The sequence below is a fragment of the Pleurodeles waltl genome, chromosome 8, assembly GCF_031143425.1.
Source record: "Pleurodeles waltl isolate 20211129_DDA chromosome 8, aPleWal1.hap1.20221129, whole genome shotgun sequence".
NCBI classification, from domain to species: Eukaryota; Metazoa; Chordata; class Amphibia; order Caudata; family Salamandridae; genus Pleurodeles; species Pleurodeles waltl.
The window spans coordinates 108,873,068-108,899,568 of NC_090447.1; positions in this window are offsets into that span (position 1 = coordinate 108,873,068).

The window sequence follows — 26,501 nt, forward strand, 5'->3', positions numbered from 1 at the left end:
TCAGCGTGTAACCCTATATGTGTCAATGGAGCTACTAGCCTTTCCACAGTTAAGAAACGCGTCCAACATTTTAATATAATGCACTCTGCCACTAAATTTCAGGAGGCCTGTCTTAAGGGTGACTTATAAGTATTACAAAGGAAGGTCTGATCTTTGCTAATACTTTAAGTGGCAAAACCGAGTTAACAGTCAAAAATTCCTCTGCAGCCAGCAATGGCAGACTGAGAGTCATCCTTTGCTTTTTCTCGGATGTGGTCGCACAATAAATGCTGGAGTCCAAGAGAGATATTTTAAGTTAGAGGCCCAGGGTACCCTCGGTATCATGTACGAGGGTCTTGTAAGTAAGTTAACTTATGCCAATGAACATACTTTTTAAAGGATCAGAGCACTGCCACTGAGGCCTGCCTGGCAGGACTCAGTGCACCTTCAGAGTTGAAAAGCCATCTGCACCAATCCCAAAACTTGGGGGTGATGATGCATAAAGAGGCATTTCCTTACATACGACAGTTGGTTTATGAACCTGCGGCTTTACCTGACAATGCCTCCAGGGACACCTCTGTCCTTCCTATTTAATTGATGAAGCTGCAACATGGTAGATGTTATTGATTGAAAAAAATGACTCCTAACTATTTGATTTTACAAATGTTAGGAAAGCATGCAAAAATCGTTCGCCTGACATATATTCATGCAGGCTAGTGACAGCAAGCTTTTAAATTTGAAGCAAAGAAACCAAGACTTACCGGCTTTTATTACAAATTTGAATAGATTAGTATCAGAGGCCAATTGCCCGGAAGATAAAAGATACATCCTCTTTCATTAATCACAGCACAATGAGCTATAGAACACACTATCGCAAATTGTTGGTCTCACAGAATCGTGCACAGAGTTTATTGACGTGATAGTTAAATTGCGCACGAAAAAGAAAAGTGGAAAGGCCCAGAAGTTTACACAGGGTAATGTTTGTGCATCAAAAAAAGAAGGAAGCACATCCCAGAAACCCTGATGGTTGCGCACCTATGCAGATTGGGGGAATAACCCCACCTCACATTACTTAGAGTTTACTAGGAGCAAGCAAGGCATCCCCTGCAGGAAGTGTGCAGAGGAGAGACTCAGAACTCAATTAATCTGACAACATGCTCAATAAATGAATGTCCATCTCAGTGGTCAGCTTTTAAGAAAACAAAATTGCACTGTATTGTACTGTAGCTCTTGTCTAGTGCTTAGTACACCTATGAAGCGCTTACCCACATGGATAGCTTAATTTAGCAACCTACATCATGTGGGAAGTATGGTTGGGAGGGTGCTTTTATTTTGAGCCTATGTGAGAAGTGTTTTCATGTAGTGCATGATAAATACCGAGATGGGGTTTTGTGTTATGGGACGCAATGCCGGGCAAGGTGTGATAGGAGAAAGCATATCAGAGATAGGTGTGCAAATATGATTGTAATAAAGACTGATCAGTTTAGCCACAGGGGAAGCCAGATACTGTGTGCCCATACACCAAAAGAACAAGTTACGTACCTTTCATACAGCCTTTGTTGATGGACTCCTGGCTGCCAAGATGATATCAACTACCTCCGGAGGAAGGTCTAAGGCATTCAGCTTCTGCCGCGCAATCTCCATGTATAAAGGTGGAGATTAAGCAGGCCAGGGTGAAGTACCCAGCTGCTGCAACAGCAAATCCTCCTGAGTGCCAGTCTGATCAGAGACAGAGACCCAAGCCCAGTAATTTTGAATTCTATACTGTCTGTGCCCAGTCTGGAGCCACTAGTTTTGCTCAATCATTCCTGATCTTCTTGAGAACTCGCAGCAGGAGCAGTATTGTTCTAGTGGAAAAACATCTCTAAGCGTGTGTCAGCAGCAAACTCTAGTGTGGCTAAGTGTTGGCATTGAGCGTTCTCAGCAGTGGCAAACAGATCGAGCTAAGGCTTGCCTCACTCATAAAAGGACCTTGTGCGACCCCTAGGTCAAACTACCACTCATGATCCACCAGGTGCCAAAGGTGCTTGCTTTTGTTTGGCCTCTCAATAGCATTCATCATTATGTACCATCCTGCTATGGATGCTGACCATGCTGGTGGGTGATAAGGAAGCCTTGCTTAAATAGCTGCACTTTTTCCAGAATTATCAATATCCAAGAATTTCACTACGCCCTTAACTATCCAAAGGCATAGTCCTGGTCTGTGGGGGCATGCAGGGGTCTCCACTCTCACCAGAACTCCAGTATATACTTGACCCTAATGTTTCAGATTGTTTAAAATGGCTAAGTGCAATTATTTTCAAAGCTGACAAGACAAATCTATGCCAAGTTCTCCCAAGATACCACATCAGCACCAGATGTAGCAGAGCTCTCCAGGAGGATGGTATTTATAAGCTTTAAAACTTATATTAACATCTTGAATGCTGAACAAATACTTTTAAGTGGTGAATGGCTTTGTTATTTACCAGGCATCTCTACTTCAATCATCTTCAAACAAGCAGTTTCAGGTCTCAGATAAGGAGAACATCTGAGATGATAATTGCATACAGTTTCTGGATTCAGTTTGGGCCTTATCCATCCCTTCATAATTCATCACAGGAGGAGAGTGATGCTTGCTTGATTTGTTTGAGTCTCTTTGCACAATAATCTATGTTATACGCCCACCCATCAAACTCTGATAATGTGAGACTTGAATGCAAATACTGATTTGGGTGGTTCACAAAATATGGAAGCCTGCCTAAATGGAAAGATGTAGAAGTGATCTTGCAGGAAAACAGATGCAAGTGAATTGGTAAAACATAGTCAATTCATAAATCAAAATATTAGAGCATACCCTATGATTCCTAAATGTGAGAAAAGTACATGACTTCCCCCTTCAAACATTTTATGTTTAAGGATGAATTTCTTATTGCATGCTTTTTTATCTTGAGAAGTCAGGGGTTTGGAATTAACTCCAGAACATATATATATATATGTGGCTACCCTTTCACAGATTTTGACATACCTTTGTTTAAAGTTAATAAATACTCATAAAAACCTATAGGAACTATAACAGAAGACAAATATATTTTATTGGATAGAATCTTGTTTTCGATAAAGTGCTTCACAAAGACACAGCAGAACCATAGAACAATGTGTTGAGATAAAATTTAACAAAACAGCCAACATGTGGCTTGCGGCAACAGCCCACATTTTCAAGTCAAGGATGTCATGTTATAAAATACACGGGGCTTATTTACAAGTCCCTGGCGCTATCATAGCATCACATTTTTGTGATGCTGCAGAGGCGCAAGCAGTCCTCTACACTGCTCCACATTTACAAACTGGCACAATGGGACCATTGCCCCAGATTGTAAACTTGTGCATCACTTCTACCTGCACCAGGTATAATGTATGCAGGGTGGGCGTCCCACGTCCAAAGTCACGCACAACTTGCACAGTAAAATTTACTACATTTCACTGTGCCATTCCGCGCCTTCATAACATCACTTTTTTAACACCTGCTTAGAGCAGGCATTAAAGTGACGCTGGGCTTTGTAAAACTGGACCCACCTTGCATTACTGGAGTAGCGTTAGATTACCTACTGATGGTACTCCAGCACTGCACCACTTTTGCACCAACAGATGTGCCAGAATTGCTGGCGCACCTGTAGAATCGTTCGTCATAGAGCGTTGTATCAGTGCTACCATGGCGTTGTTAAGGGGTCTGGGCTGGAGCAAGAAAACTGATGCATCGATGCCGATGGGCCTATTTTCTAGTAAATGAGCCCCGTAGTGTACTGCAGCATCAAAAAAACGACAAACAACACTAGCCATCACTGTGAACATGTCTCCGTGATGTCGATTTTTCTAAAGATAATTTCATGAGGATGTCCATTAAATTTATATCTAAACTTACATGAACTGGAACAAGTTTTTAGTTTACAATAGACAATTAGAAAATGATCACATGGATGGCCAAGATAAAGTTCCACCAGGATTGACAATCGATCAGTCTGTGTTTTCTCTTGGCTGTGTGATCAGAGCTGCCAGCATGAGACAATGTTTGTAGGATGCTTTCAAATGGGAGTTTGACATTAGCCTGAAATACAGGAAGATAGATTGGACTTTGTTGTTACAACTAACAATTCCAGTAGGAAAGCTAGATCAGGAAGTGATGGCCCATGTGAAGAGGACACAAATATATAATGGAATTCTCCACCATAATTGGATACAATTATATAATTCTTGCTATCAGCAAGTAATACAGCTTTTTTATGACTGAAAAACAGGTGCATGAAATCAGCAAGTGTTGAGTTTGACAGGTGAATTTGCCAAAGAGCCACAATCCCAACTTTGTATATCCTCTGAATCAATAGTTTGAGTAAAATGATGTTTGACATAAAATCCGACATTCCAAAGGTAGAAGGCATGAAACTTTTAATGCTGCTCTTTGCTGATGATGCCGCATTGCTACAGAAAACATAGTTTGAAGTTATCTCTCAGATGACAAGTTTATCCATAAATGTGTAAAAAAGTAGGATGGTTGCTCTCGGCTACAAGAAAAGGGTTTCCAAAACTACTTGAAATGCCTCATTAATAATCAGTTTTGGTATATAATTTTTAAGACCTTAAGTTTTCGGAAACATAAGACTGTTTTGTAAAAACTGCTTTGGTTTAGCCTAGACCAGTGAGATAATTGGATTTCTATTAGAAAATGGTCAGACGTCCTATTCAGAACCATGAAGGATTTTGCAAGCTAGCACATGTGCAAAGGGCATTCAGGGTGCCAAAATATGAGTAAGAAGGTGACTCAGCATTTAGATGCTGCACTGAACAAATGGCTAACAATGGTTTGGGAATGCCATCTTAAATAAATGCATTGGTTGCCCATTAGACCTCTACCTACAACTATTAGGGGGGATTATAACAGAAAGATGTATATGTTCTTCGGATTTAGTGATAGAGATAAGATTACTAATCTAGTGAAGATGTTTATCCGGTAGTGATAGCTTTAAAATCCCTTGGGTAAAGTATTATATCCAGTTGAATTCATGGTTATTTTAAAGGAATCTTATGTGGATCATGAAAGTACCTCAATCTTAGGAAATTATGGTTATAAGAAATGAAAATCTGTAACACAATCTTAGAAGACTGTGGTCATTAAATCAACAAAAGAATACATTACATTTATTACCTCAAACAAGGATTAATAAGAATTGTATAATGAGATAGTTATGAATCAATGAGACAGAGTATACAACTAAAGCGAGGCTAAACCAACTTCCACTTCCTACTGCAGGAACTCCATGTAGGGCTTCAAGGAACAGACTCTAGAAATCAAAGTGTCAGTCCATGCAGTATATATTACATCTTTTATCTTCCACCTCTGATTTGCTGCAATAAGATATAGCATTTCATTAACATTAAGGAAACTGGAGCAAATAATGACAACAGAACCGTTTCTGCTTTATTGTCTTCACATGCCTATAAACAATTGCATAAAGTGACCTATTTATTAGCTCACCTTCCAAGAGTACATAGATGTACGCAGGAATGGATATCATAAGATAAAAAGCATTCCTCTTTGCAGGGTGTATTTGTTTGCCCCTCCTTGTTTGCTCTGTGGCTGCCACGGCCGCAGAGAAGTGAAAAGAGTCTAGTCTCTTACCTAAAGCCCTCCTCCTTAAGCAGTGATTTATCATATGGGACACTGTCCTTAATCTGATACACGTTGTTGCACCTATGCCACAGCAAATCTTGAGTAGGGAGATAAACCATGTAGGTTTGTACCCATTATTTATGTGGCTCAGGTAATAAAAGAATGAAAAAAGGATGCCTTCTGCCTTATGATCTGACACATAAGTGCACAGTGCTAAACATTCTTCAGCATTCATTTAAGTAGGTTGATTGGGGCTTGGCCTGTTTATATAACTTTTTGTTTATTAAGCTTTCTGAAGTTGGCACTTCAGAAAGAGAAAATTGTGTGATGTTGATTTGGCCATAAGATGACGCATTTTTTAATGATGAGCTGTATAGATTCTGTTTGTTGTTTTTATGTTTAGCTAATATCATTCAAATAAAAAATAATAGAGTGCAACTGAAATACCTTAACCAAACGTGGACAAATACTGTGTTGAATAAGATCCGAATGGTGAGACAGAAGAAAACTGAGGTTTGTGCAGCGAACCAACATTACTATTAAGGGTACGTTAATAAACCTCCACACATCTTATCTAAAATATGTTACTGCTTATAACCAGGACTTAAACCTATGAAACCATCTATGAACATGGACAATTGAAAGCAACCACATCAAACCATCTATGATCATGGACAACTGAAAGCAATCACATCAAACTGTCTATGATCATGGACAACTGGAAGCAACCACACCAAACCATCTATGATCATGGACAACTGAAAGCAATCACATCAAACTGTCTATGATCATGGACAACTGAAAGCAACCACATCAAACCATCTATCATCATGGACAACTGAAAGCAATCACATCAAACTGTCTATGATCATGGACAACTGAAAGCAATCACATCAAACTGTCTATGATCATGGACAACTGGAAGCAACCACATCAAACCGTCTATCATCATGGACAACTGAAAGCAATCACATCAAACTGTCTATGATCATGGACAACTGGAAGCATGGTATGAAATGATCTATGAAAATGGACAACTGAAAGCAAATGGACAAATCAGAAGAATATCCTGAGGACAGTGAAAAGTAATTTACCTGTAAATCTGATTTATCATTATGGACTTTGATCATCACCACTTATGTGCATTATTGGGGAAGACTTTAAAGGAGAGATTTATGTTTTTAAAAGAAGATTGACAGTGATGGTTTTCTGGATTTACATTTTTTAAAGTAAATAGAATCTCTCAATGACTCAACAAGAGGAATATCCTCTCTCTTAGCAGTGAGAGACTGGACTAGCAAAGTAGAAATTCAGGGATCATGTGCTAGATACAAAAGGCAACTACAATCCATGATCCTCAACGGAGCAAGGTGTAAAGGGATCACATGGACATACCGGTATAGACAGGAGCATAGACCACAACGCAAACTCAAGTACATATTGAGATATGAGGGAGATTTAGGGGTCTCTGAGAAAACGTGGAAAGCAAACTGGTAAAGGTCTGCTATAACCTCGATATATATACATCTTAAGAAAATTGCTATATACTCACCTCTTGACAGGTGGTCTGTACCCCTCACATGATTAAAGGCAATGTTTGAGGATCTGATACTTGCTGGAAAGTGTATGCGGAGCGAGGTACATTGCTCTGTAAGCACTGGTCTTCTGTTCACATCCAGACATGTTTGTGGGAAATGTGGTCTATAACGAGAATGTAATTGCTGCTTCAACCTATAATACTCCTAATTGGGGACCAAGAAGAGATCAATCTATACCCGCTGACCATCCCGATAGGGTGTGAGGGGAGTCTAAAGTCACATTTCCTGTTGGCAGACAGACTAGCCCTGGCTCATACGTGGAAACAACCAATAGATCCCTAACTAAATTATGGTGTGGAAAAGTATGTCCCATTTATGTGAGGGGAAACCATATCAGCTAATATTTACGAAAGGGTGTATGAGCTTGAAAGAGTATGGCTCTCAATTGTTATCTATATGGAAAGAACTGAGGTGTTGAGGAGGTCCTGCTATAATGTTCAACATTGTATGCCATTTCTAAATACGTGCAATGTCTCCTCAACTGATGGTGGTGCCAATGCTCCCACAACATAGTACAAGGAGGGCCTACTATATGATAACTTTATGCATCCCATTTACACATACGTATGAAGAAAATGAAAGTTTCTGCAACTCTACATATGAAGAAATGTGATACTTATCAGTTGAATCAAGTGTCAACTGATTTGTCCATGAACCACAACAGCTATCTAAGGCTTTCCAAATCTAAACAAAGTTTCTAAAAAACAGAAAGACAAAGAATGTGGGTAAAGATTAAACGTGCCAAATGAATCTCTTTCCAAGGCCCCTACTGAAGGAAGGGGGTAAATAAATAATTAAGGAAACATAGTGGAAAAGAGGACACTGCCCCTTTAATGCATTGAGGCTGATTCCCAGACCAGTGCATGGTCAGGGTATCTCACTTAACTGTTTCAGCTATCCATAAGGGCAGGTTTTAGGGCTTGATTTACACAAACATTTTTCCCTGGTATGTTTGGCTAACTCCTGGCGAATCGGCAGATATCTGCAGCTACTCACACAACAAACATTTGTGACTCAAGCATTGGTTTTCTCCATGTTAAAGCTGCTGGTTCTTTTCAGGGAGCTAGCAAGGTGCTACTGAACTGAATTAAAGCACATATGAAGGTGAACCAATATCATCAGAAAATAGCAGTTTTTTCTCCATCCTGGGATATTCATAAACATGCATGACAGCAGAACAAGGTAACATGCAACAAATGTTGACAGAAAAACAAAGGTATAGGGAAGAAGGAAAGGAGAAAATCACATATTTTAAACAGTGTGTGTTATTGCTGAAAACTTTAAAGAGAAACTGTTTCAAATACTGCACCAGATTGTAAAAGTGAAAAATTTATTCTTACCTCTGCCACGGATCTAAACATCTACCAGCAACAAAACAGTCTCCTAAAAAGAAACAGTATTCTTTTAATGCACATACCTATTTCTGTGGGTTATCACATGCACCTTGGCTATTTGAGAAATGAGAACCACCTAGAATACAACACAAGCATGACCCAAAGAAAAACTTACTTATTCATCATTAACGTACTTTTATCTAGCTGGAGATTACTTACCTTTTGGATATTTTGTGATCAGGGCTTTTTTATATAAGGGTCTAATGTCATAATTTAATAGCTGGTGGCTACCAGCAAAATTTTTTTTTACCTGTCATGCAGTGGCGGCCAGCAGCTTTGGGAGGGGGGCGGGCAGGGCACACACACACACACACACACACACTCATTCTTTCAGACACGCACGCACGCTCATCCATTAACAACACTCATTCCATTCAAACATGCACGCACGCACCAAACATTCATTTTACAAGATCACACACATTCATTCTTTCACACACACGCACATCCATTAACAACATTCATAACACTCAAACATGCATGTGCGCACCAAACATTCAATGTAAAACATAACACACATACATACATACACACACACACACATACTTACCTTTAGCCTCCAGGTCCCAGGAGGGTTGGGACTGCTGCCTTCCCTCATTGGCTGACCTGAGAGGTCAGCCAATGAGGGAAGGCAGCAGTCACAGCCTCGTCACAGAGTGGGATGGGTCAGTGAGACTGCTGACCCCACCCCACTCTGTGACTAAGTGTCACTGATTGACACTTGCCCTGGGCGCTTCAGGGCTTAAACCTGAAGGGCCCAGGGAGAGTGTCAATTGGTGACGCTTTCCTCGTCACCCAGGGGAGGGCCTCGAGGCACCTTTGCTGGGCCGAGGAGGTCACGCCCATAGGAGCTGTGATCTCCTCAGCCCAGCAAAGTTCAGCTCAGGCAGCCAGAAGTCTGCGCAAATCGCGCATGTCTGCTCCTGGCTGCCTGACCTGAACATGAAGAGTGTCTGTCAGGCTGACCTTTGTTCAGCCTGACAGACACTCTTCATGGGGTGGGGGGGCGTGGCCCCTCCGCCCTAAAGGACGGGCCGCCACTGCTGTGATGTTCTGTAAACAGTTAAACGCCTCCCTGAAAGTAGGCATTTTGTTTTGGGATCTATGCTCATTTGACCCACATTGAGTTTTTGCAAACACAGCAATTCTTCTAGGTGCAGATTTCCCACTTTTTGAATACTTACAAGGCATCAAAATGGATCCGGAAACTTTTTAATTGGGACATCTGTGTGCTTGTAGGTGGTGCCGTGTACCTCTGCATTGACACCGTTCGGCTCCAGAAGTGACACGTGGAACCCACATGGACAGAACTCCAATGCGCTAACATCAGCTGATTTTTTTCGAGGCTGTCCACTCCCCAGACGCAGAGGCCAAATAGCAAACTGGTGTGACTAGTCTCTAACAAAAAAAACATTACCAAAGGTAAGTAACTTCTTCTGAGACTTTGCACTGCTAGTTCCTCACTTTTTGAATAGATACCAAAGCAGTACCTATTTGGAGGTGGATCTGTGAATGGACCCAGACCAAAACGTCCTGCAGAACTGGGCAGGTAAAATGCCACTCTCAGCATAATCTGGCTTCCCAAATGGCAGTGCCTTGTGAATTAATTTAGGGATGCCCACATAGCTGCCTGACAGATGTCTAGAATTACTCTGCCAGAAGGTAACAACAAAGATTTCTAAAAAAAAATGTATTTGGCAAGGGGTCCGAGAATGCCCCTTAACAGCTGCTTAACTTGGGCTAGGGTGACAGCTTGAGAGGACACATGTCTGAAATAGGATGAAGTCCCCTGCCTTACTTGGGCACTAGAAAGTAGAGGGAATAGCAACCACAACCTACTTCGGGTGCACGCATGCTCTTGATAGCCCCCTTGGGCAAGATGGTCTGTACTTCCTGCTGCAAAAAGGACATGTGGTCCCCCTCAGTCATTGCTGGGTGGGTGGAAGGAGCAATGGAGAGGAGAGGAAGGGTAAGAAATACCCCTTTTAAACTATCTGCAGGATCCACTTGACTCATGTATTGGCTTGCCGTCCTGTAATAATCATTGACTCCTGTCTCACATTGGGTGGCTGTGCTCCACTAAATGTACGCTAAAAGACTTTTGTTAGAGCAGCAGCACATGGGGCAGTAGATTGGGTGGCCTATTGACCTTGACAGAGGAGACGGTGTGAACCACTGCCTTGACTACAAAACTGCTGGGAATAGTGCTGAGGATTGACAGGATGGCGGCATGGGACTGGTCCACCAAGGCTGCAAAAGGAACAGTAGGGTTAGTGCAGCTGGAGAGGTGGGGAGAATAATCCCAGAGAGCATGCAGTGGCACTGCTCTCTTTGAATCGATCTGAAGTGAAATCAGCCTCTCCCCAAACAGGTGAGTCCCGTCAAAGGGCATGTCCATAAAGGAGGACTGGGCATCACATGAGATTGCAGCGACGCACTGCAGAAAACAGCAATACTGTTGCCACTAGCCCACTTTATGGAACTTGTGGTGTCCAAGCCAAATACGAATTGTGAACTTGGCCACATCGCATCTATCCTGAATTGCCTGGGTAAGGTCAGGCAGGAGACCTTCAGGAACACCAGACAGGACATGGGCCACTGAGTCCCAAACGGAGTGGGAATTCCGTCCCAGGAGACAGAAAGACACACTTGTGGGGAAAGAAAACACTCTTCTCAAACATCCCCACCAGTTTGGACTCTTTATGGGGGAAAGTAGCCAAAAAAGTGATGCGGTTAGATCTGCTGGTGCTTGCCTGCACCACCAAGCTTTTGGGGGGAGAGCTGCTGAGACGGGAACACAGGATCACCTGGGTTGCAGTGATGGCATCTGGCAATTTGTTGACTGGGGGCAAGAGCAAGGTATGGCCCAGTTCCTCAACAAGGCATCAGTTAGTGCCCCATTGGGTGGCAGAGGGGGCTCAAAGGATGTGTATCCCAGCTGTGGAACTTCAGGCAATGCATTTGTTTTTACCTCCAAAGTCGGGAGGTCAAGGACGTTGGCAACCTAAGCATTACCATGGCATAGGAAGCAGATTTTGTGATGGGTGGTCTACGGGGTGGGAGAAGACCCATTTCAGGGGAGGTTTTGATACCACTGGCCCCCTGTAGTCATCATAACAATTGGCCCTGAGACAGGGCTTAGCGAACATATCACCAGCATCATAACCGGTGTCTGAGTCCTTGCTGAAAAAGAGTGTATAATTAGTTTTCTCTCTTGTGGGGTAGAAGATCAAGTGGGGGAAGCAGTTTCACAACAGTGATTAGGTGTGGCCTCGGCTGAGGTCAAACCAGCGGCAACTCTGAGTTGGAGAGTGCTATAGGTACCAACTCATCTGGTGTCAATGGATTTGGCACAGGTGTTGATGTCCCAGTAACCAGCGTGATAGGTTTGGAGGGACCAACTTGTACCAAGTGCAAACCAGCTGGCAGTAACCCCGATGTAAGGTCTCTCGGCTCCTTGAGGCCAGAATGCACACCAGAGGGAGTTAGCAAGGATCCGAAGAGTCAAAGCATGGCCTTGCAGAACTCTTTGATCTGTTTTGGAGTGTTCCACAGGCACTGAAACTTAGTTTGTGCCAGGACGAGTTGTGGGATCACATCTGAAGTTGACTGACTCCTGGAGGAAGATCAGGAGCCCTGGTGCCACACCCATGTCTTCTCAGCTGAGCGGTGCGAAGGGGCCAAGTTTTTTTTTTTATTTGACTTACCTGCTGATTTAGATACCTGACGAAGATCAGCCTCTGGGACGCTTATTTGACTGTTGGAGCAAGAATGAACCCGGGACCAAACATTCCACTTGTACAGGTCTCATTGCGGATTTTCCTTGTGTTTGGAGATGTGGAGTTTCATCTTGCGTCGTGCATTGTCTTCAGGTTCATCCATACACAGCCTCTGCAGGCCTTAGAGTCATGACTCATCCCCAGAGCTAGATAGCTGAAGGGGATCTGTCACAGACATTTGTTTACGACAGGGCTTAAAAATACGTTGTTTTTTTGGGCAATGTTCCCTTGCACCCTGTAAGCTGTTTACAATGTTTTTTAAACAATGTGTCTCTGAAAGATGCAATAGAGCTTTAGATTAATTTGCTGGTGGTGAGGAAAGAAAGGAACTGACAACTGAGCAGAGGGGTGGTGCCTTTACATCCGTGGAGTGGAATGGCGTCAGTGCAGAGCCACATGATGCAACCTACTGGTGCATCAAGGTAAACGTTTCCAGATCTAGTCTGGTGTCTGGGAATATTCAAAAGACAAGGAATCTGCGACTAGAAGTCTCTATCAGAATGAGAGTCCGGAAGAAGACTGTTGTTGAGTTTAGGGGATTGAAGTACTCTCCATCAATAATCTTGAGTATGTGCAGAATTGAATCTGGCAGAGGTACAGATACAGGTACCGACCAAATGCCCAGTGCCAGCCCCAATCCTAATGAGCAAAGTGCCAAAGTTGGCATGCTCAGGCCAGAAAAGGACATCAGAGGCTAAGATTGAGGATGGAAGCCATGCAGACCCAGGCCAAGTCTTTCTGGCTCTGAAAGGTGCTAGTTGGCCTAAAAGAGGCGGTTTTGCATATAACACGTGCAAGCAATGTGCAGGAGCTGCTTCTGACCAAAAATGGCCAAAATAGCATGTTGAAAAGCCATAAAGCGTCTGGAGAAAGGGGATTCAATATTAAAGACACACAGAATGAACAAGCAAGCCTCATACTCTGGGACATACAATATATAAAGATTGGTAAGAGATGCTGTCAAATGTTTTCACTTTAAGAAGCATTTGGTTGTCATCTGAGTAGTTGTAGCATGTGACATGAAATTCAATCATCACTGCTGGTAATGACTAAATGTATATGATGAAAAGCATGAGTGGGATGATAGAGCCTTGAAGGACCCCTGCTTTTGGGAAGTATGGTAAGTATAATAAAAAGTGGAGTATGGCTGACATTTGCTCTACTTTTAAGGTAGGATGTGATCCAGATGAGAGTAGTCCCCTTTTATGTCAGTTTCATAGGATCGTTGGATTAAAGAGCCATGATGAACTGTGTCAAAGGCAGCTGCAAGGTCCAAAAGAAGTGTGCAGTGACCCCGTTCTTGTCTGCTGTGTTTTGAAGGTCATTCAAGATAGTGATGCAGGGAGATTCTGTGCCTCTTCTTGGATGGAATCCTGTTTGGAAGTCAGAGATTATGGAGTTATCTTCAATGAATTGCAACATCTGGGTAAATGCTGCTTTTTCTATTAGTTTTCCCAGGAATGGTCCATTTGTAATCGCATGTAATCACATTAGCACAGTTTAGGGGAAAACTATGAGAAATATGTAAACAGTTACGGGTTGAAGAAAACAGCTGTGTTAAAGGTGTAAATTGAATGGAAACCATGAGATAAATTTAAGCAGTCTTGGGTAGAAGAAAAGAACAGTTTTAGAGTTACAAAAACACAACAAAATGTTTGTGTTCTTATCAACTCCCTTCGTCCTTGCTCACTGAGCTGTTTAGGGCTCAGAGAAACTGGGGCTACAAAACAGAGGAGGTTGATTTGGCGGTTCTCTTCACAAACGTAAGGACATGTGCAGGTATGTGTGCAGAGATCATGTGTGTTCCCCTGAAAGTTCAACTTCCAGCATCTGGATAAATAAACAAAATGAACAGAGCTTAGTGGAGGGCAAGCACTTTCCTTGTGGATGCACACATCTGCTTAATCAAAACATGTACTCCTGACTCCCAACATGTAGGCGGGGCCAAAGCCCCTCTCCTGGTGGTTCTCATATAATTGTATGGGGATATCGGCGCTGTCAAGTCAGATCATAAATAGACAAATGTCATTGTTTTCCCCGTGCATCAGTTGGATGGTGAAATGGAGGAGCTCACCTCTCTAGTAGAGCTCCTGCAACTTAGAGAGGTTGTGTTTACTGCTGTTATGGCAACCAGATGCTACTGGCTCTCATGCATGGGCTTTGTCCGTCATTTAAACCAATTTCCAACAGCTATGTGACCTTCAGATAGCCAGCATTAGATCTGAGATCCTGCATCATAATGGTCATATCCAGGAGACCTGCACCACCTTCTAAGGCTGACACTGGGCAGCTATGTTATTGCCTTGACCTGTATATTTATGTCCTTTACACTTAAAGTAATTAGGAAAAGTAGTGAAAGGAGCTATTTTTCTCTTTTCAAAATATAAACCTTTTGAAAATGATTTGAGAACTGTCTAAACTGTGTCTATATAATTATTATAGCAACAAAAGGGATACCATTCAAGTTACAAAAGAATAGAAAGGATTTTATATGGAATATGTTTCACCTACCAACTCTAGGTTCTTCCGGAACAGCAGAAGGTAAACAAATGCCGTATCGCGTCTCGGCCTTTTGTCTAAGATCATGAGTAGTATCAGTCTTCATCAATTTATGTACACAAATGGCTGTTAATTTTCTGGGTGGATGATGGTGAACCTACTCATCCAGTCCTCATAATAGGTCTTCCTCTCCTCACAGTGCATGCCATCGCAATAAAAGCACTGCAATTACAAAGCCTGCCAATATGGATGCCAAAGAGGATGAGGTACTTCCTTCCAAACTGCTCCCATTCCAAGATGGTGCTTTAATTTAAATTTTTCCAAATTGACGGACGTGAAGGATGTTATTCCAACAGGAAATTCATGTGAGGTGACATTATAGAGGGTATTAAAAGCCTGATAAAGAATTGGACCATAGCTAGCAATGCCATGGCGTATTATTATATTGCAATTGTCATCTCCTTTCCTCTGTTTTTGTCTCTTTTTCCCCTTTCTCTGATGGTGTTTGTGTTTTCTTTCCTTTAATTCCCCATCTCCTCTGTGGGACCTTGTCCATGCTCTACAATATTTCATCTACTTTTTCAGGCTGTCATTTCATTGTGAAGCTTCTGATTTTTCACTAATTTGTTGTGTGTCTGCTCTAGAGGTACTACCTGGATTTGTAGATATAGATGTATATTTGCAAATTCAATAAAAAAAATCAAAAAACAAGCACACTCTCCTTTGCTTGTTTTTAATTAGGCCCTTGGGTGCGCCAGGTCCCGGGGCATGCTGTGCTTTTTAAACAAATTGAGGGGCCCACCACCTCCCAGGAGCTTGATGTAAATATTATGCGAAGGGCTTCGCAGGCTCCGCAACCTAGGGACACCACTTTCCTGGGAAAGAAAAGGTTAATTGTAATAGGGGTTTCTGGGGACTGCCTGTACCCTGGGGAGCGCCAGCTCCTCTTGGTTTAAAGATAACAGTATGCGGGTGGATGCGCAGCACCCCCTACCCCGCTGACCACCCCCTTCCTGGGCCAAAATAGTACAACTATAAAAGGGGGATACTGCGAGGCCTAGGGGAACCACCACCCCTCGAGGGCTACTAAATTAAATGATGAAGGAGGTGTGCGTGGAAACCCGGGCCTGGGGATCACCACCTCCCCAGGGCTAAAGTGAAACATTGGAGGGGCGCTGCGCAGAACCCCTCCTGGAGCCAGTAATGGCCCTGGGGAGCGCCACCACCCTGGGCGGGATCCTGCTATGTCCTGGGGTGCCCCTTCCCCTGGGACATGGCTGTTTGCTTAGACTTGGTGGGAGCTTTGACAGCTCCTGCCAAGCCAGAGCAAACACTCTGCTTCCAGCAGGCGAGAGCTGTCAAAGTGCTCTTGCCCGCTGGCAGCGGATTTCCATACCTTTTCCTGTGCAGAGATGAAGGCAGGGAAATAAATGAAACAATTGCTCTTGAACACAGGAATCTGCATGTTTAGCAACTTCTTGTGTGCAAGAGCAAATCCTTCAAAAGCATGGGCATTCAGGGTACCCCCGCAGTCCCTTTGCACCCAGGACAGATGGCCGGGCCCCGGGGGATGGGGCACCAGGGGTCAAGATGAGTCAAGCAAGGGAGGCCATGTGGCCCTCCTCATTAAACTGTAGTGGGCCCATGTGGCCCCCCTCCTGGACGCTGGACATTTACCCAGCGAGGTAGCTCTTACTAACTAACCAGTAGAAAGTACTTCAATTGGGTAGACATTTTTTGCAAAACTGTGGAGTCTTGTTGGATAAATGAGCAGGTGAGCTTCAGTTCTGACCACGAGGCTCATTTCACAGAAATTAAATCCCAACAGGAAGCACTTACAAGTGTAAACGTACCAGGTCACCCAGTTGAAGCTCCACTTCTGGAACGGACAAATGATCCTAACTCCTGGGCCTGGCAATAGCAATGCAAGTGTGTTTACTCGGTGATTCCATATTGAAAAATGGTCTGAAATCCTTTGTGGAGGTGAATGCATCTTTTGTCTATTGGAGAGCAATCTGTATGTGACTATGATGAGTAAGTTCTTTCTCGTCCTCTCCTAGGGAGAGCAGGGTTCATGGTTCTCCCTTTAAATCACCTGAAAGCTCCACCCGCTTGGCGCCACCCTGTCCACCTTAGTAGTATGCAAAGTCTTCCTGCTTTTTGCCAGGATGAAGGGGTATTTTAGTGGCAAATTCTTGATGCGGAAGAATATTAGGATATCCCTACCAACCAAAGAAGCACTTTAGTCAAACAGCTAAGAGGAAGGCACCTGCTTTAGTAGAGATTTACGTCTTTGTAGTCTTATTGGCCTCTCTATAGGAGGATTCATGTTATCACATAATTCTGGAGAAAAATGTGCAACAAACAATCACATTGCCAAACGCACACAAGGTCGCTGAAGACATTCCCTCATGGTCCATTACACAGCTGTAGTGTAGAATACACACTGGACATGTACGCAACAAGGAAGAACATACCAACTAACCAGTAGAAAGTACTTCAGTTGGGTAGACATTTTGTGAAAAACTGCGGACTGTTGTTGGATAAATTGGCAGGTGCCGTTCCTTTGTGGCTGAGTCACTACTGCAGCTACTGACACACCCACACAGACAATCAGACACCCACTCACAGACACACTCAGACAGTCACACAGACACACTCAGACAGTCACACAGGCACACATGCATCCACTCACAGACCTATTCAGAGACTCATGTACTCAAACTCAGACACTCATGCACCTATTCATAGACTCAGTTAGACACTCATGCACCCACTCACAGACCCACTCTGATATTCAGGCACCCACTCACAGACTCTGTTAGACGTTCATGCATCCACTCACAGAACCACTCAGGCTCATGCACCACTCATAGACCCACTCAGAGACTCATGCACTCACTCAACATTCCCACTCCGAAACTCATGTACTCACTCACAGACGCACTCAGAGACGTATGTACCCACTCACAGACCTACTCATTCACACACTCACTCACAGACCCACTTAGACATTCACGCACTCATTCACAGACTGTATGTCTGGAACCGCACCTGCCAATTCTTCCAACAAGAGTCCACAGTTTTTCACTGATGCACCCACTCACAGACCTACCTAGACCCTCACACACCCACTGAAAGGACCACTCAGCTACTCTCCCATCCACTCACACACCTACTGCGACACTTATGCACTCACTCATACACTCACTGTCAGAGGTTAGTGGTTACACTTAGGAAATAAAATTTAAAAAAACCTTAAAAATGACAGTTAAAAAAACAAAGGTTACAGGGACATTATAGTTAGGACACAAAATTAAGAAAAAAACTTCGAAATTCACTGATAAATCCACGGTTACAGGGACGTTATAGTTAGGCTCACATTTCACTCGTACAAAACCAGTGAAATTCAGCAGTTATATTTAGCTCAGCTAACTATACCTTACACCCCTAAAATGCACTGCTTATGACCTCACACATTATACCATTCTACAATTAAGTATTTTTGTTTTGGTCATTGACCTATTCATTGTCAAATGAACATTGTTCAGCTTTATGACACATTCTTTAACCCAATGTATGAGCTAGACCAATACTTAACATCAAATAATACCAATTTAACCAGTCTTAACTAAACCAATAATTATCAAATGTAAACTTGCATTAAAATATTTAAGAACAAGTTAATAAAAAAAATAACTAAAACTACTTAAATTGTTTTCTCTACAACTTCTAATGAAACAAAACCTACCTCCACCAGGGTATGATATAGCGAGGGATCACATATCTGCAGTGCAAAATAAAAGTTGTTAAAAGTCAGAATTTGTAATTTGCTAATCTCCCTCCCAGACTGCTAGCAGAAGAATTTTGAGAATTAAACTACTGAAACTCTTGAAATGTGCTATTTCTAACAGAAGTGCCATTATACAGTACTGGAACTGGAATTGACTTCTGGGTAGCAGTCCAGTGATATTACTGAATCTCTTGAATTGGTCTTCACCATCAGCAACTTAGAGCGCCAGCATAAAAAATAAATGACGAAGAGAAGCTCTTGAGGCCTAAAACAAGTACACAGGTGAGACATACAGGGGTTTAGTGGCATCTCTTAATGTCAAGCAATACAGCACTACAAACCGTAACTCTGAAGCAGGGCTATCTGGCCTTGGATAGTAAACCAACCATAAAGCAACCAACTTTAGTGAAGCTATGAGGATGGCCGACAAAGAGGCACAGGATAGGTAGCCCCACCAATATCTCAACAAACCTTTAAATCCTCAAGCTATGATTGCAGTGTGTCCCACAATCGGTTTCATTGCACACAGGCCAAGCAAACCCTTAACATGAAGATTGTCTGCTACAAAATCATAGGTCATTACATGCCTGCTATAATCATGGCCATTCAACCCACTCCATAAAGCATGCTGTCTGCCATGCTTAAAACAGAAGCAAACAAAATAGCTATGAAGACAACATGGCAAACAGCACAAGATATGGGATGTTTTGTGTGTATCCATAACCATAACTGCTACATTTTAGTGATGCAGCGCTTGCGGAGTTTATGCTTTGAAACAAATCTTTTTAGTAATATTACATGGTGGTCAAAAGAAATAAAAACGCCAAAGTGTTTGAATGTATCCTGGGTCTTGATTGTGGCTGGCAAGTATTTTTTGTGTCTATACCTATACTCTTCGCATCACACCTTAGAGATGGCATTTTGGGAGTTGAAGTTCTTTCTAAAGACTGTACCTGTACCTCGTGGTGCGGTTTACAAAGTGTCTTTCTTATCTTATGTCCTGTTATTATGTTCTGTCATTATATCCTATTATATCTGATTTTGCATCTCATCTTCACATAAATAATTGCCATCCTTTATAAATTAATGGCAAAAGTTGTATAGCACCCTTTTTTGTGGATATGCGGTTTATGCATTTCCTAATTGATCTATATTTCATTTGTGATCTCTTGTGATATCAATTCCATTCTGTCATGTTGACCAAATTCTGGTCTTGGTAGATGTGTATATATTTTCATGTTGACAATCTCAGTGTCCTTTAAAAACACACTTTCCTGGGCCAGTTATAGATTGGGATATTTTCAGCTATTTCTCTAGCACAGTGGGAGCTGTTGATATCATGCAATTCCCTTTCTTGTCTCTTATTCAAAGAGATTCTGCGATTTTCTGAACTTTTCTCTAGTCACGTTTTTTCTTATTTGTTTTATGCATTCTGGACTTTATGCTATCATTGTTGTTATATTGTTATCATACTCTGCTTAATTTTTTTTTATTCCAATATATTTTCAACATTAACATGTAACAGGTAAACACTACTGGTTGGGTTCAATCTATCCGTGTAGACCCCAATATTTTTTCCATGAGCAGTGTTCTGGTTTACATATTTTAATCATGTATGAGTATCAAGAACATTTTTCGTATTGTTGTAGTGTTCATAGTTTATAAGTGCTTATACAGTCCTTCATTATTGTAAAGTTCATTTGTAAATCTTGTTCACAAACTATTTTCCGTAGTTGTCATGTCAAACCACTTTCTTTTCTCATTTTTCAAAATTAGATCAATGACACATTATGTCATAGATTGCCATCATTTTGTGGTGTTTCATATAATGCTCTATAATATCTAGCAGTAGTGTAGTGAATCCTAGTTTGTTTTAGTGGAATAATAGGAGTTAGCTTAGCCTTTTGGCTTGCAGACTCGTGCCCCCGTCACCTAGTGACTTTTAACCTACTTAGCTTGCTCTGTCTTAGACCATTTAGTTAGTAAATTCTTCTAAGATGGCTGCCTTGTTTATAGTTAGGCCATTTTGTTTAGATTTATGTTATCAGTTTCACCGCGCTAAGGCATCAACTCATGTGACAAAGACAAACAAACTGTAGGTGCTCACATTAGAAATTCCCTTCCCAAGCATGCTGTTCTATCTATTGTTTTGGAACAACCTACGTCAGGGGTCCAAGTAGATCTGTATAAATACATCACACTTTAGACAGGTAATCAGAGGGATTCTGACCAGATACCATCGCTGCCATCGATGCTGCACGTCACCTTGACGCTAACCTGGACTTCGTGTTCCTTCGGAGTCTGAGCACGAGACCTCATTCCAATGTAATAAGGGTTGGGGGCTCCTTCCAGGGACATGGCATTGGCAGATTAGGTTTAATATACCCAGCTCTCTTCTAGGTAGAAGGTTAGGCCTCTTATGGTAGGGTATTAGGACATATTACACACTCAATGTCTCTTTATGCTATTGCAAGATGGTGGGGGTCTTTATAATCATGATCCTTGTCTTTACTATTCTGTTTCTTGCACTGTTCATTATCCTAATCATTGCAGCCCATGCGATTTACCGCAGATTGCAGATTGTATTAAATAAAAACTATTGAACCATTGCTGCATCTTTGTTATTGCCTGTGTTTGGTTGAGACGTGATATATCTGTGAGAAAGGGGTAATCTTGGTTTAACCACGACATTCCCTGAGATGTCATACTTCTGAGTCCATGGGTTAAGGTTGCCACTAATCACCTTTAACTGTTTGGGTTTTTGATGAGGTACTGCTAGTTAGCCGGAAGGGTTGGGACTACAGTTGTGACTTGTAGGAGAGGCATAGTCACCTACAAATATAAGTACTATCATCCTCAAACCAGCAGTCTTTCCCAGAGCAAGAGTCCAAACTACAACATGGTGCCACCAACAATGGTGTTTAGGCACTAATTTACGGTTACCCGGACTATCACTGTCTCACAGACATCAGGTACCCTAAGTACCATTATACGGAGACGTCTGTGGTCTTTGGGACAATCCTCTTCAGCTGAATAGGGAACACCTAATTAGGCTGTAAGTTGTTCGAGCTCGAACTCATAAAGAGTAACATACTCCCCACTTGGTGTTCCATCACTTCACCATTTTTCTTTTTCAACTATAGACATAGACATTCCTGAGAATGCTAGACAAGCATTAACATTACATCTAGTATCGCACAGCTTAAAAGAAGAGGGGGGGGGATGTCACTTTTATAGTAGAAGCTAATAAGGCTTACCAAACAGAAATATTCTACTGCTGGGTCACCCTTCCTGAGGAAAACCGCAGATCAGTCACATTCCACACATATTGAATTGCTAATGTACCTCAACGGTACGAGGCATACAAGTACCATGAAATACCACTCACCTATCAAGAGCATCAGAACTGGTTTGAAGGCACCCTACCACATTTAATACAATGCGTGAGATTAGTTCCTTTAGGGAATGACCAACATACGTGGCCTATGTTTGCCACATATACACCTCACCCGGGTATAAAAAAATTGCAAGCAGCAGATCTGCAAAACTAATATAATGAGATTGTAACACTATATAGAAGGCTTGTTCAGTTTGTAATGCGGACTTTGAACACCTCACCAGTGTATCCAGCACCACCAGCATATGCTGGATACCAATTGGCTACTGGGATTAATCCACAAACAGTGCATACTATTATGGGTAAAGTACCCACAGAGCGGGAGAAAATACCTTATTTGATAGCCCAGAAAACAAATCAGCTGGAAGCTGTGTTTCCTCATACGGGACCACAGGAGAAACATAAAATTCTAACAATGTGCTTGCCCTTTGGGATGGTTCCCACTGTGGATGACTGTGCCACATGGGGTGCAGTCTTTGCCGCAATATATACTACCACACATGGTACCCCCGACACTTGCCAATTTACCGGAGGTGTTAAAACAAATACAGAATGAGCACGGGGCAGAACCTGCCCTAGATTTGGGGATGAAATTAATGTGTAATTTTGACACAGTATCCTCGATAATACTCAGTAACACAAAAGAGAAAACGGTAGCACTGGCTATACGCCAGCGCCTCTGAGAAACTCCACATTTGGATCAAGAGAGACAGCTACCGAAAATTATTTTCGATACCTATACTAGTATAGGAACGGACAGTCTGGGAGGCAAGCCAAAGAAATTGTAAGTACAGAGTACCAACCTTAAAGGAAGGTACGAAACAGACACAGGAGGGTTCGAAAAAGCGCTGGGAAAAGCCAAAACAATTTAAGAACAGACAGAAGTAGAGAGCAGATTCTCTGCATTCGGAGAACTCCGAAAGGAGATATACTATCAGAAATATTAGAACTCTTGATAGATATACTGATTCAAGTCCCTCTTGTTCCTTTCAGGATGCTGTGGATAGGCGTAGCAAGAGAGGGGGCTGTCCTGACCGAGGTCCAGAATACGTGAAACAAAAGAAAGACTCACCACAGTTTACAGTCAAAAAAGAAGAGAGAACTTCGCAACAAAAGCCACAGTTTAAAAAGAAAAAAGTGGCAGCACCATCAGTCAAAAATGCCAATAGACTTGAGAACATTGCTGAAGAACAAGACCTGGGCGGTGACACTGCTAGACAGCGCAGCTGAGGTCACGATATGTCACCAGAGTCTGAAAGATCATCTGGATGCAACAGCAACTAGTGATTTTGTTGCAGCTCAAACATCGGACGGGTGCGTACTTCCACCGGATAGACTTTGGCCCTCATTACAACCCTGGCAGTCGGTGGTAAAGCGGCGGTAAGACCGCCAACAGGCCAGCGGAAAAAAAATTGAATCACGACCATGGAGGAAACCGCCAACAGAGACAGCCACTTTAACACTCAGACCGCCACGGCGGTACAAACAAACAGCATGGCGGTCACCAGCATGGCGGAAGACAATGTACCACCCACACCATCATGAGAGGCCAATCCACCACCTTTTCCGGGGCAGATTCAACGCAAACAAAAACACGACGGAAACTGGACTTGGAAGGGAAAACGCTCACCTCTACACACCCCATGAGGAACCAGGACGCCATGGAGCCGGAACTCCAAATTCTACCTGCCATTCTCTTCCTGCTCCTCTACCAGGAGCACAACTGACGGCGGTAACCACCACGGTGAGTACTGCACCTACGACACAGTGAAGGGGGAGGGAAAAGAGAGTGACACACACACGCAACATGCAACACCGTAACCCCCACCCCCACCCTCACCTACAACAACATACACACAAACACATGTTGAAACATTACATTTACACCCGCCTACCCCCCCTGGAAGAACGATTGTAATCAGGAAAAATCCATTAGTCAAAAATATATACACACTATTAACAAATATGTACACCAAGATTTCAAGTCCATTTACTGCACCTACATAGTCCGTGGACCACTGAGCCCAAAATGCATGGGTGAGGCCCACACAAGATACCCGATCCAAATGGATAGAACACTGCAGGGGCATCAGATCAAAATAAAACAGGCACCTCACGGGGAAGGGAGGGGGGGCACCTCAGCCAGATGAGTGCACAACGCCAGCTCCACGAGGGGGACCCATGCCCATTGAGGTATCCTGGGGAGTGCAAAGCCACAGTCTCTCAAGTCTCTCCAGTGGGTGGGTTGCCCACTGCTGTATCCTAGGGAGTGCAAAGCCACAGTCTCTTTGGGTTGCCCACTGCTTTATCCTATGGGAGTGCAAAGCCACCATCTCTCACCACCTGGAACTGACCACCAGCCACGTACTACTGACCACTGGGGATGGCAGCCATGTCTGCGGTGGTGCCATTGGCACAGGATGTGGCGTGGCTGCTGGCAGTGCTGGCGGTGGCCTCAGTAGCGGCGGTGCTTGCGGCGGTGTCCTGGGCAGAGGTGCTGGTGGGTGGCTCAGTGAGTGTGCTGCTGGCGGCGGTGTCCTGGGCAGTGGTGCTGGTGGGTGGCTCAGTGAGCGTGCTACTGGCGGCGTTGTCCTGGGCAGCGGTGCCCGTGGCGGCGGTGCATGTGGCGGTGCCGGTCTTGTCCGCCGTACAGGTTGACAGCGACTTCCCTTTCTTTTTCTGGCCCTTCCCCACCTTGGATGGTGGCGCAGTTGTCTTACCACTCACAACTGTAGTCCTGGGAGAGCCCTTGGTGGCAGGTGTTTTGGCCTTCTCCCTCTGGGCTGTGGCCAACTTCTTGAGTTTTTGAGGTGGGGGAATGTCCTTTTCCTGGCTCCTTGGCACACTGGCTGCCCTGCTGCTTGGCGCACTCCAGAAGCCGGTTACTGCTGGCACCACTGTTCCCAGTGATGTGGTGGCTGAGGTGCTGGGTTGGGACGTGGAAAGGCGGGCCCTAGGGGACGGAAGGGGTGGGGGAGGTGTAGGGAAGAGGTCAAGGTTTGACAGGAAAATTTTTTAGACACACTGGGACGGGTAGATGGAGGGGGTTTGGGAGTGGAGGAAGAGGTAGTGGTAGTGGTTGTAAGAGGGGTTTGTTTGCTGTCTTTGGGTGAAGGTGCATGGGCTGGAGGCTGTTGTGAGGTGGATGACTGTTGGGTGGGGGTGTGACTGCGTTTGTGTAGTTTGGGAGGTGGGCTCACAGACACACTGGGAGAGGACACAGGGGATGTGTGAATGGTAGTGGGGGTGGTGAGTGCATGTGAGCGGTGTGTGGCGATGGGCGTGCTGGTGATGGAGGTAGTGGCTGAAGATGTAGTGCATGCAGGTGTGAGTGGAGACGTGACAGGGAGGGAAGAGGGAGACATGGAGGAGGGGAACACAGTGGAGGCAGTGGCTGTTGGTATGTCTGCATGGGTATGATGCTTGTGTGAGTGCCTGTGGGATGTGTGGTGCTTATGTTTGCCAGAGCTACCCTTGTGTGTTGAGGTTTGTGCATGCTGGTCTGAAGGTGTGCTTGGGATAGGCTGAGGTACAGGGGATTGGGTCTGGGTGGAGGAAGTTGGAGGGGGGAGGCTGGACACAGGGACAATGGCTGCCATCAGTGCTGAGGCCAGAGTCTGAAAAGCTCGCTGTTGGGCTGCCTGACCAGAATGAGTGCCCTCCAGGTATGCATTTGTCTGTTGCAACTGCCTCTCTACACTCTGGATGGCATTGAGAATGGTAGACTGCCCAACAGTGAGGGATCTGAGGAGGTCAATGGCCTCCTCACTGAGGGCAGCAGAGCTGACAGGGGCAGGGGCTGAGCGGCCATGGGACACATGCTGAGGGGCTGCTGGGAGGGCAGTGCTGGTAGGGGGGGTGGCGGCTCTACCTGTAGATGTGGTGGGCACAGAGGGTTCCGCCACTGCAAGGGAGCTCCCATCAGTGGAGGAGTCTGTGTCGCTGGTCTCAGCTCCTGTCCCCGCCGTGGACTGGTGAATTTGGAGTCTGTAGTCTCGCCCTCCAGGGCCATGTGGGATACAGCTCCCTCCTGCTCCGGTGGCACTGCTCCTCCGTGTGATGATGCTAACGCACACAAGAACAGGGAGACCACAAAAAGGGGGGGAAAGAAAGTAGAAAGACATGTTCAGAGCATACAATACCGCTACAGTTGGCGGACACTACAGACACAGCAGCCCTCTGCACTACGCCATGCACTTAGAGTTCCCTATTTAATCACAGGGACATGGGGTACAAGGCCTATGCCCGATTGCTGCACACATGGAAGTCACAGGAACCTGACTAGGGGTAGATGGCTCTTGACACTGGTGGGGTGGGGGTGCAACATAGCATGCCTCACGAAGGGACCTTGCCTGCAAAACTAGCCCTGGCCTAGGGTAACCCACTGCCCACCACCCCCACCCAGACACCTCCCATGCGCA